Source organism: Petromyzon marinus, unplaced genomic scaffold, assembly GCF_048934315.1.
Source record: "Petromyzon marinus isolate PM22_M1 ecotype Great Lakes invasive population unplaced genomic scaffold, UKy_Petmar_22M1.pri1.0 PM_G_Scaffold_43, whole genome shotgun sequence".
NCBI lineage: Eukaryota > Metazoa > Chordata > Hyperoartia > Petromyzontiformes > Petromyzontidae > Petromyzon > Petromyzon marinus.
This window is the reverse complement of record NW_027422995.1, coordinates 822,888-834,075: the sequence shown is the minus strand read 5'-3', so window position 1 is coordinate 834,075 and position 11,188 is coordinate 822,888. Positions and strand designations below refer to the sequence as shown.

Genomic DNA, 11,188 nt, shown 5'->3' with positions numbered 1-11,188 from the left:
GAGACAACCCGCTGGGAGGTGTAACAGCAACGATAACAACAACAGCAGAAACAACAACAGCAGAAACAACAACCACAACAGCAGAAACAACAGCAGCAGTAGAGGCGCCGTTCCACATGTGGAACGGCCGAGTGGGTCACCCACGTGGATAGAGCCTGGGGCGGGCCTAGAACTGGTCGGTGACTGTGTGTGTGGTGTGTGTGGTGTGATGTGTGTGGTGTGTGACTGTGTGTGTGGTGTGTGTGTGACTGTGTGTGTGGGTGTGTGGTGTGTGTGTGGTGTGTGTGTGGTGTGTGTGACTGTGTGTGTGGTGTGTGTGTGTGTGGTCTGTGTGTGTGTGGTGTGTGTGTGGTGTGTGTGTGGTGTCTGTGAGTGTGTGTGGTGTCTGTGTGTGGTGTGTGTGTGGTGTGTGTGTGTGGTGTATGTGTGGGGTGTGTGTGTGACTGTGTGTGTGGTGTGTGTGACTGTGTGGTGTGTGTGATGTGACTGTGTGTGGTGTGTGTGTGGTGTGTGTGTGTGATGTGTCTGTGGTGTGTGTGTGATGTGTGTGACTGTGTGTGTGGTGTGTGACTGTGTGTGGTGTGTGTGTGGTGTGTATGTGTGATGTGTCTGTGGTGTGTGTGTGATGTGTGTGACTGTGTGTGTGGTGTGTGACTGTGTGTGGTGTGTGTGTGGTGTGTGACTGTGTGTGGTGTGTGTGATGTGTCTGTGGTGTGTGTGACTGTGTGTGGTGTGTGACTGTGTGTGGTGTGTGTGTGATGTGTGACTGTGTATGTGGTGTGTAACTGTGTGTGATGTTTCTGTGGTGTGTGTGGTGTGTGTGATGTGTCTGTGGTGTGTGTGACTGTGTGTGTGTGGTGTGTGACTGTGTGTGTGTGGTGTGTGACTGTGTGTGGTGTGTGTGTGGTGTGTGTCTGACTGTGTGTGGTGTGTGACTGTGTGTGGGTCTGCCCCGTGACCTCCTGCCAGCGGGCGTTCGACACTTCACGTGGCCTCAGGGTGCACATAGCCTGGCACAAGCGTCGTGGTGACGTCACCGCCACTTAGTGGCGAATGGCGGTTGTTGTTGTTGTTGTGGTGTGTGACTGTGTGTGTGGTGTGTGTCTGCGTTTTATTGATGGTTTCGCTCGAATAGTTGGTCAACACAGCAGCTGATAATGCAAATGATAGTTATAATTCGCATTTAATAATCCGTGGCTTAGCTGATGTGAGTGGAGTTTGTGTGATCTCCCCCTGTTCTACAGATGAGTGACTGGAGTTTGTGTGATCTCCCCCTGTTCTACAGATGAGTGGAGTTTGTGTGATCTCCCCCTCTTCTAAAGATGAGTGAGTGGCGTTTGTGTGATCTCCCCCTGTCCTACAGAGTGAGTGTAGTTTGTGTGATCTCCCCCTGTTCTACACATGAGTGAGTGGAGTTTGTGTGATTCTCCCCCTGTTCTACAGAGTGAGTGAGTGGAGTTTGTGTGATCTCCCCCTGTTCTACAGAGTGGAGTTTGTGTGATCTCCCCCTGTTCTACAGAGTGAGTGGAGTTTGTGTGATCTCCCCCTGTCCTACAGAGTGAGTGGAGTTTGTGTGATCTCCCCCTGTTCTACAGAGTGAGTGAGTGGAGTTTGTGTGATCTCCCCCTGTTCTACAGATGAGTGAGTGGAGTTTGTATGATCTCCCCCTGTTCTATAGATGAGTGAATGGAGTTTGTATGATCTCCCCCTGTTCTACAGATGAGTGAGTGGAGTTTGTATGATCTCCCCCTGTTCTACAGATGAGTGAATGGAGTTTGTATGATCTCCCCCTGTTCTACAGATGAGTGAGTGGAGTTTGTATGATCTCCCCCTGTTCTACAGATGAGTGACTGGAGTTTGTGTGATCTCCCCCTGTTCTACAGAGTGAGTGAGTGGAGTTTGTGTGATCTCCCCCTGTTCTGCAGAGTGAGTGAGTGGAGTTTGTGTGATCTCCCCCTGTTCTACAGATGAGTGACTGGAGTTTGTGTGATCTCCCCCTGTTCTACAGATGAGTGAGTGGAGTTTGTGTGATCTCCCCCTGTTCTACAGATGAGTGAGTGGAGTTTGTGTGATCTCCCCCTGGTCTACAGATGAGTGAGTGGAGTTTGTGTGATCTCCCCCTGTTCTACAGATGAGTGAGTGGAGTTTGCGCGATTTCCCCCTGTTCTACAGATGAGTGAGTGGCGTTTGTGTGATCTCCCGCTGTTCTACAGAGTGAGTGAGTGGGGGTTGTGTGATCTCCCCTGTTCTACAGATGAATGAGTGGAGTCTGTGTGATCTCCCCCTATTCTACAGATGAGTGAGTGGAGTTTGTATGATCTCCCCCTGTTTTACATATGAGTGAGTGGAGTTTGTGTGATCTCCCCCTGTTCTACAGATGAGTGAGTAGAGTTTGTGTGATCTCCCCCTGTTCTACAGAGTGAGTGAGTGGAGTTTGTGTGATCTCCCCCTGTTCTACAGAGTGAGTGGAGTTTGTGTGATCTCCCCCTGTTCTACAGATGAGTGAGTGGAGTTTGTGTGATCTCCCCCTGTTCTACAGATGAGTGAGTGGAGTTTGTGTCATCTCCCCCTGTTCTTCAGATGAGTGCGTGGAGTTTGTGTGATCTCCCCCTGTTCTACAGATGAGTGAGTGGAGTTTGTGTGATCTCCCCCTGTTCTGCAGATGAGTGACTGGAGTTTGTGTGATCTCCCCCTGTTCTACAGATGAGTGAGTGGAGATTGTGTGATCTCCCCCTGTTCTACAGATGAGTGGAGTTTGTGTGATCTCCCCCTGTCCTACAGATGAGTGAGTGGAGTGTGTGTGATCTCCCCCTATTCTACAGATGAGTGAGTGGAGTTTGTGTGATCTCCCCCTGTTCTACAGATGAGTGAGTGGAGTTTGTGTGATCTCCCCCTGTTCTACAGAGTGAGTGAATGGAGTTTGTATAATCTCCCCCTGTTCTACAGATTGAGTGAGTGGAGTTTGTATGATCTCACTCTGTTCTACAAAGTGAGTGAGTGAGTGGAGTTTGTGTGATCTCCCCCTGTCCTACAGATGAGTGAGTGGAGTTTGTGTGATCTCCCCCTGTTCTACAGATGAGTGAGTGGAGTTTGTGTGATCTCCCCCTGTTCTACAGATGAGTGAGTGGAGTTTGTGTGGACCATCTTCAGAGTCAGTGGAGGAGGCTCGTGAAGGACGCTGCTACTGGGCAGTTTGAGGCAGTCGCCCTCCTGCAACAACGGAGTGCAGAGGAGCGGCAGCAGGCTCAGTGAGTCGACCCGTGGCACCTGGGTCTGTCCCTTGACCTCCTGCCAGCACCAGGCGTTCGACACTTCACGTGACCTTCAAGTGCACTTATAGCCGTGACTTAGAGCTTTTGTGACTGCAGGAATTCATATTCTTTGGGTCTTACGGTAAGTCACTTATCTACGTGACTTTACCGAAAGATCCAAAGAATATGCACGTAGCCTGCCGCTTGTTGTTGTTGATGGTGCTGACGGAGGTGACGGTGTTGGAGGTGATGGCGTTGGTGACGCTGATGGCGTTGGTGACGGTGTTAGAGGTGATGCTGACGGCGGTGACGGTTGTGACGTTACAGGTTTGCTCCCCGCACGGCCACCGTCGCTCGGGAACGAGGAGAGCGACCGAAGAGCTCCGATGGAGCGGGAAGGGAGAGGAGAGCGAGGAGGGAAAAGAAGTCAGGGCAGAGAGGAGGAGCCTCAAATTACGGAAGAGCAAGAAGGGAGAGATGACGGACATCAAGATGCCCAGAGGGGAGAGCGTGCAGTGAGGTGGGCCGAGGGCAAGAGGGAGGAGCAGAGGCAGGACGCGGACAAGGCCAGGTGGGAGCAAGAGGGGGCCAGAAGGAAAGTCGCGGGAGGGGTGGGTGGAGAGAGACAGGTCGAAGGCAGAGCGAGAGACACAGAGAGGAGAGACAGAGAGAGGAGGGATAGAGAGGCGGGGGAGATGGGGGGAGAGGCAGGGACGATGGGGGAGGGATGGGGCAAGGCCGGAGAGATCAGAGGGATATACACATAAAAATGCCATTGAGATTATAGATCGAGTCTTATCGGACTTGCCACGTGGGAGATGATGTGAGGGGTACGGAAGGAGGACAAATTTGTAAGGGGTAGATTCACAAAGAGACCCATAGATTAGCATCCTCATCTAGCCACTCACTTGTCCGCTCACCAACTCACCCGGCGACTCACCCACTGACTCATCCACCCACTCACTCATCCACCCACCCACTCACCCAACAACTTACCCACCCACCCACTCACCCAGACACTCAACCACCCATATATCATGTTGGGTATTTTATATCAAATGTTTATTGTTTTGGCCATTAAACGTCAGTGTCGTAGTGGTCGCCCAGCATGAGTTATAATCCTGGACAGCCGGCATCACAAACCCCTCCACCACCACCGATGTGTTCCTCGTGGAAACAAATCTGAAATTAATTTCGCATTCCTCAGGTCGTGCGAGATTAAATCAAACGGAAGGGCTTCACAGCCGAGGCAAGGTGAAAGGGGTTCACTGCCTCGCGACGCAGTATCGTCCGCTCGCTTTGCTCGTCAATACCGAAGAAACGACGCACGGCCGTGATCTTTTGGGAAGCGTCTGTGGTGTGATCGCAGTCAAAGCAGTCATAATGGGCAGTCGATCGTCAGGACGCACGTGTGGTGGTGGTGGGGTAAAGTGTGGGCACTCTCGCCTATTTCAACAAGCAGATGGATAGCTTGGAAGTGTAGGGCCCAGATGCCCCTCGAGAGGAGCTCACCGCAGCATCTTCTGTTGGAGGTCCGTCCCACCCGGGGGGCCGTGGCACAAGCGACACGTTGCAGAGCTGCGCCTTTGCCTTTGTCTCACGACGCGTTGCAGATGAGCTGTGGCAACTGCGGTGGCTGTCGCACTCAAATTTGAACCCCGTGGGGCCGGAGTTACATTCGTCAGCGCCCCTGTCGCCCCCTGGTGGACGAACCGCGCCTGGCTGCCGTCCGTCCCGAGTTTTGAGGATCTTTCTGAGAGTGTTTGGGTCATTTTTCCTGAATCGTGCGAAATCCGAGCAATTCCGAAATTCCATTCTCGTGCGCGACGGCACCAGCGATGTGCTCAGCAGCTAAATGCCGACGCTGAGGCTTGCTGGTCTTCGCGAGAGGGCTTCAGGAGAGAGGTGGTTTAGTTTTGATATTTCTCCTGCGTTGAAGGGGCGCAGACCACAGCAGTTTACTGTGTGGTCCGTAGTTTAGAGTGCATGGCCACAATAACAAATACACGTCTTCATTTGGTTCCCCATTGAGCTGTGCTTAGGCCGTCTGAGCATAAGTGACGTCTGTGGATGAAAATCGTTTGCTGCACTTGATGATGAACACAAACACTGTTGTGATTTATATACAGGATAATTCTGAATTTCTCATCTAAACTGCTGCGCGAGGTTTGCGACGCTTTAGGTGCTAAGATAATTAAAACGTCGCCGTACCACCCCCAGACAGATGGGATGGTGGAGCGCCTGAATAGAACTCTGACCTCCATGCTCTGTCAGGCGATTGACGCGGCGCAAACGGACTGGGATTTGCATGTTCCGAGTGTACTAGCTGCATATAGGATGGCCCCTCATACTTCCACGGGATTTTCACCATTTTTTCTCATGTATGGGAGGCAGAATGTACCCCCTGTAGATGCCCAATTGGGTTTGCCACTGGCTAAGGGGAAATCCAAGTTGCCCAGAGCATGTGAAAATTACCCCGCAATGCATTTCCACGGCTCGGGAGGCGGCAAAATTTAACGCCGCCAAAGCACGGGCGAAACAACGAACGTATTCTAGATTTGAAGCTTTCGTGACTGCAAGGATCCATACTCTTTGGTTCTATTCGGTAAAGTCACCACGTAGGTAAAAATACGTGACTTTACCGAATGGAACCAAAGAGTAATGAACGTATTGCGGGGAAACGGGATCACGTGCTAGCATGGCCCATTGGTGACGGAGCATGGTTACGTTGCCTGCGGGTGCCGGTTGGTTACGTCCCCTAAGCTGCATCAGCCCCCCGGCAAGAGCCCGTGGAAGTGGCCGAGGTTAAGCGGCCGCAGTTTGCGCGTTTCCGGCTGGGCCTTCGCCGTTGGTTCGTCCGTCCGTCTCGGCCGAAGCCGTTTGTCCTGCCACGGATTGCCTCTTCCCCCGTCTCCGAAAATTGGTCCGCCAGCGTCCAGTGCGTCCGGCGAGCCGGGGATGGCGTGTGCGTTCAGACGGCGTGCGTCGGAAGGATCGCGCCGTGCCGCCCGTCGCATCGAAGCCTCGCCGGGACCGAGGGAGGTGGCTGCTGCCGCCGAGCCTGCTGCACCCGTGCCTCCTGCTGCACCCGTGCCTCCTGCTGCACCCGTGCCTCCTGCGTTGCACCCCGTGTGTCTCCGGCCGTTCTCGTGGCACGCGCACCGCCCGAGCAGGGGCGGAAGACCCGTCCCCCGTCAACGGAACTCGGCGTCGCGAACTCGGTCCAAACGCTTGCGATTCCGTTGACTCCTGATTCTGGGTATTTGCTCGGGAATGGCGGAGAGGTTGTGGTTGTTGTTGTTGTTCAGTTCTGGCCGAGGTTAACTCGGTCCAAATGCTTGCGATTCCGTTGATTCCATATTCTGGGTATTGGTCGGGGAATGGCGGAGAGGTTGTGGTTGTTGTTGTTGTTCAGTTCTGGTCGAGGTTAACTCGGTCCAAATGCTTGCGATTCCGTTGATTCCATATTTTGGGTATTGGTTTGGGAATGGCGGAGAGGTTATGGTTGTTGTTCAGTTCTGTTCTGTTCGTTTTCCTAAGTCTTGTTCCCTTTCGTAAATGTTCCCTTCGCTCCTTGTTCCCTCGTCTTTAGGTGTTGTTCCTGCGGATTGTTCTGCCTTTTTAAGGAAAATAACTGGAGTCCTGCTTTTATAGATATTGTTGTTGTTGTTATCCTGCACATGGGCGCACTTACCTGTTATTTGAGTATTAGCCAGGAAAATTTCGATTTAAACCTTTCGTGACTGTAAGGATTCATCTTCTTTGGTTCTTTCAGTAAAGTCACCGCGTAGAATGAGAATAAAATAATAAAATAAAACAATAAAATTCTCACGACGTTTCGGCCACAACGCAGGTGGCCTTCTTCAGAGCTTCATTATTGAAGCTCCGTCATTTATTGTAGCTCTGTCGTCCCGACAGGTTTGTTCCTTTCACCTGAAGAAGGCCACTTGTGTCGTGGCCGAAACGTCGTGAGAATTTTATTGTTTTATTTTATTCTCATTCTACGTGGTGACTTTACCGAAAGAACCAAACAAGATATTAGCCAGGAAGGCTACATGTTTTTTTATTACGGGGGGGGGGTGGGGGGGGGTGATGTAATGACATGATGACACCTGTTGGTTAGAAAACAGAAGCACGGGTACAGGCACCGCTAAAGCAACATCCAATCCGAAAGGGAGAGGTATCTAGGCCAAGGGTAAATGGGCGGGGCTCGCCGGGAACCCTCTGGAAGGTTCCGCGATAGGGCGTGGCCAGAGGCGGAGCCTAGCCGCACTTTGCGGCGACAGAAGCGGTGGGCGGAGGAGGACTCGGGGCTCGCGCGTGGAGCCTTGGGTCCCGGGCTGCGTTGCCGCTCGCCGTCGTCTCTCTCCGTCGTGCGGCCGCGCGCGGAAGATCTCCTGCGGGGGTTCCGTCGCTGCCCTTCCCGGCACGCCGCCGGCCAGCGGCGAAGCCGAGAGCGGACGGGTGGAACGGCGCCGCGTGACCGACCGTGCGTGTGGCCGGCGGAGACGCCGCGCTCAGAATGAGAAGATGAGGTTGGCCTGCGCTGTGCCGCGTGTGAATAAAAGAAGCACTTCCTCATTGCGTACGTACGTTGAACTTCTTACGCGCCGTACGTAGCCAACCGTGCTCATCGGAGGTGCTGGGGAAGGATGACAAACTGAACACACAAAGTCGTCAATCCTGATTTGAAGCTTTCGTGACTGCAGGGATCCACGCTCTTTGGTTCTTCCGGTAAAGTGACTGTGAAGACGGTCGCTTGTTGCTGCGATCGGAACGTCGTGATCTATTTTTGTTTTTTTTTTTTTACCGAAAGAACCAAAGGGTACGATAGGTAGTTCCATAGTCAGTATTTAATGAGCCTATTTAATAAGTCTATTTAATAAGCCTTTTTAAAAAGCCTATTTAATAAGTCTATTTAATAAGCCTATTTAATAAGTCTATTTAATAAGCCTATTTAATAAGCCTATTTATTGTGCCTATTTAATAATCCTATTTAATAAGCCTATTTATTAATTCTATTTAATAAGCCTATTTAATAAGCCTATTTAATAAGCCTAAGTTGCTGAAATAAGCCTATTTAATGAGGCTATTTAATAAGCCTAAGTTGCTGAATAAGCCTATTTAATAAGTCTAAGTTGCTGAAATAAGGCTAGTTAATAAGCCTAAGTTGCTGAAATAAGCCTATTTAATACGCCTAAGTTGCTGAAATAAGCCTATTTAATAAGTCTAAGTTGCTGAAATAAGCCTATCTAATAAGCCAAAGTTGCTAAAATAGGCCTATTTAATGAGGCTATTTAATAATTCTATTTAATAAGCCTATTTAATAAGCCTATTTAAAAAGGTCTATTTAATAAGTCTAAGTTGCTGAAATAAACCTATTTAAAAATGCTATTTAATACGCCTAAGTTGCTGAAATAAACCTGTTTAATAAGGCTATTTAATAAGCATAAGTTGCTGAAATAAGCCTATTTAATAAGCCTACGTTGCTGAACTAAGCCTATATAAAAAGGTCTATTTAATAAGTCTAAGTTGCTGAAATAACCTATTTAATAATGCTATTTAATAAGCCTAAATTGCTGAAATAAACCTGTTTAATAAGGCAATTTAATAAGCATAAGTTGCTGAAATAAGCCTATTTAATAAGCCTAAGTTGCTGAAATAAGCCTATTTAATAAGGCTATTTAATAAGTCTAAGTTGCAGAAATAAACCTATTTAATAATGCTATTTAATACGCCTAAGTTGCTGAAATAAGCATATTTAATACGCATAAGTTGCTAAAATAAGCCTATTTAATAGGCCTATCTAATGAGTCTAAGTTGCAGAAAAAAGCATATTTCATAAGCATATTTAGTGAGCCTAATTTGCTGAAATGTCTATTTAATAAGGCTATTTAATAAGCCTAAGTTGCTGAAATAAGCCTATTTAATGAGCCTATTTAATAAGCCTATTTAATAAGCCTATTTAATAAGCCTATTTAATACGCCTATTTAATAAACCTATTTAATCAGTATTTAATGAGCCTATTTAATAAGTCTATTTAATAAGCCTTTTTAAAAAGCCTATTTAATAAGTCTATTTAATAAGCCTATTTAATAAGTCTATTTAATAAGTCTATTTAATAAGCATATTTAATAAGTATTTAATGAGCCTATTTAATAAGCCTATTTATTGAGCCTATTTAATAAGCCTATTTATTGAGCCTATTTAATAAGTCTATTTATTGACTGTATTTAATGAGCCTATTTATTGAGCCTATTTAATGAGCATATTTAATAAGTCTATTGAATAAGCCTATTTAATAAGCCTATTTAATAAGCCTATTTAATAAGTTTATTTAATAAGCCTATTTGATAAGCCTATTTAATAACCCTATTTATTGAGCCTATTTAATACGTCTATTTAATAAGCCTATTTAATAAGCCTATTTAATAAGTATTTAATGAGCCTATTTAATAAGTCTATTTAATAAGACTATTTAATAGGCCTAGTTAATAAGTCTAAGTTGCTGAAATAAGCCTATTTAATAAGCCTAAGTTGCTGAAATAAGCCTATTTAAAAAGGCTATTTTAATAAGCATAAGTTGCTTAAATAAGCCTATTTAATAAGCCTAAGTTGCTAAAATAAGCCTATTTAATGAGGCTGTTTAATATGTCTATTTAATAAGCCTATTTAATAAGCCTATTTATTAAGCCTATTTAATACGCCTTTTTAATAAGCCTATTTAATAAGTCTATTTAATAAGCCTATTTAATAAGTCTATTTAATACGCCTATTTAATAAGCCTATTTAATAAGTATTTAATGAGCCTATTTAATACGCCTATTTATTGAGCCTATTTAATAAGCCTATATATTGAGCCTATTTACTAAGCCTATTTATTGAGCCTATTTAATAAGCCTATTTATTGAGCCTATTTCATACGCCTATTTAATATGTATATTTAATAAGCTATTTAATGAGCCTATTTAATAAGCCTATTTAATAAGCCTATTTATTGAGCCTATTTAATAAGTCTATTTAATAAGTCTATTTAATAAGCCTATGTATTGAGCCTATTTAATAAGCCTATTTAATAAATCTAGTATGCCTATTTAATAAGCCTATTTAATAAGCCTATTTAATAAGCCTATTTATTGAGCCTATTTAATAAGTATTTAATAAGCCTATTTAATAAGTATTTAATGAGCCTATTTAATAAGTCTATTTAATAAGCCTATTTAATAGGTCTATTTAATAAGTTTAAGTTGCTGAATATGCCAATTTAATAAGTCTAAGTTGCTGAAATAAGGCTATTTAATAAGCCTAATTTGCTGAAATAAGCCTATTTAATAAGCCTAAGTTGCTGAAATAAGGCTATTTAATAAGTCTAATTGCTGAAATAATCCTATTTAATAAGCCTAAGTTGCTGAAATAAGTATATTTAATAAGCATAAGTTGCTGAAATAAGCCTATTAATAAGTCTAAGTTGCTGAAATAAGGCTATTTAATAAGTCTAAGTTGCTGAAATAAGCCTATTTAATCAGCGTGAGTTGCTGAAATAAGCCTATTTAATAGGCCCAAGTTGCTGAAATAAGCCTATTTAATAAGGCTATTTAATAAACCTAAGTTGCTGAAATAAGTCTATTTAATAAGCGTAAGTTGCTGAAATAAGGATAATTAATAAGTCTAAGTTGCTGAAATAAGCCTATTTAATAAGCCTAAGTTGCTGAAATAAGCCTATTTAATAAGCCTAAGTTGCTGAAATAAGCCTATTTAATAGGCCTATCTAATAAGTCTAAGTTGCAGAAATAAGCATATTTCATAAGCCTATTTAATGAGCCTAAGTTGCTGAAATGTCTATTTAAGTCGATTTAATAAGCCTAAGTTGCTGAAATAAGCCTATTTAATGAGGCTATTTAATAAGCCTAAGTTACTGAAATAAGCCTATTTAATA

The 11,188-nt window shown here is 45.4% G+C and overlaps 1 long non-coding RNA gene across 1 annotated transcript; it reads left to right on the top strand.

Annotated features, from left to right (window-relative positions):
* The first annotated feature begins 74 nt into the window (after nucleotides 1–74).
* On the top strand, nucleotides 75–3,935 carry LOC142917142 (uncharacterized). The gene is made up of 3 exons (XR_012936880.1): nucleotides 75–175; nucleotides 3,117–3,248; nucleotides 3,579–3,935. It is a non-coding gene; the product is annotated as an uncharacterized LOC142917142 (long non-coding RNA).
* The last annotated feature ends 7,253 nt before the right edge of the window (nucleotides 3,936–11,188 follow it).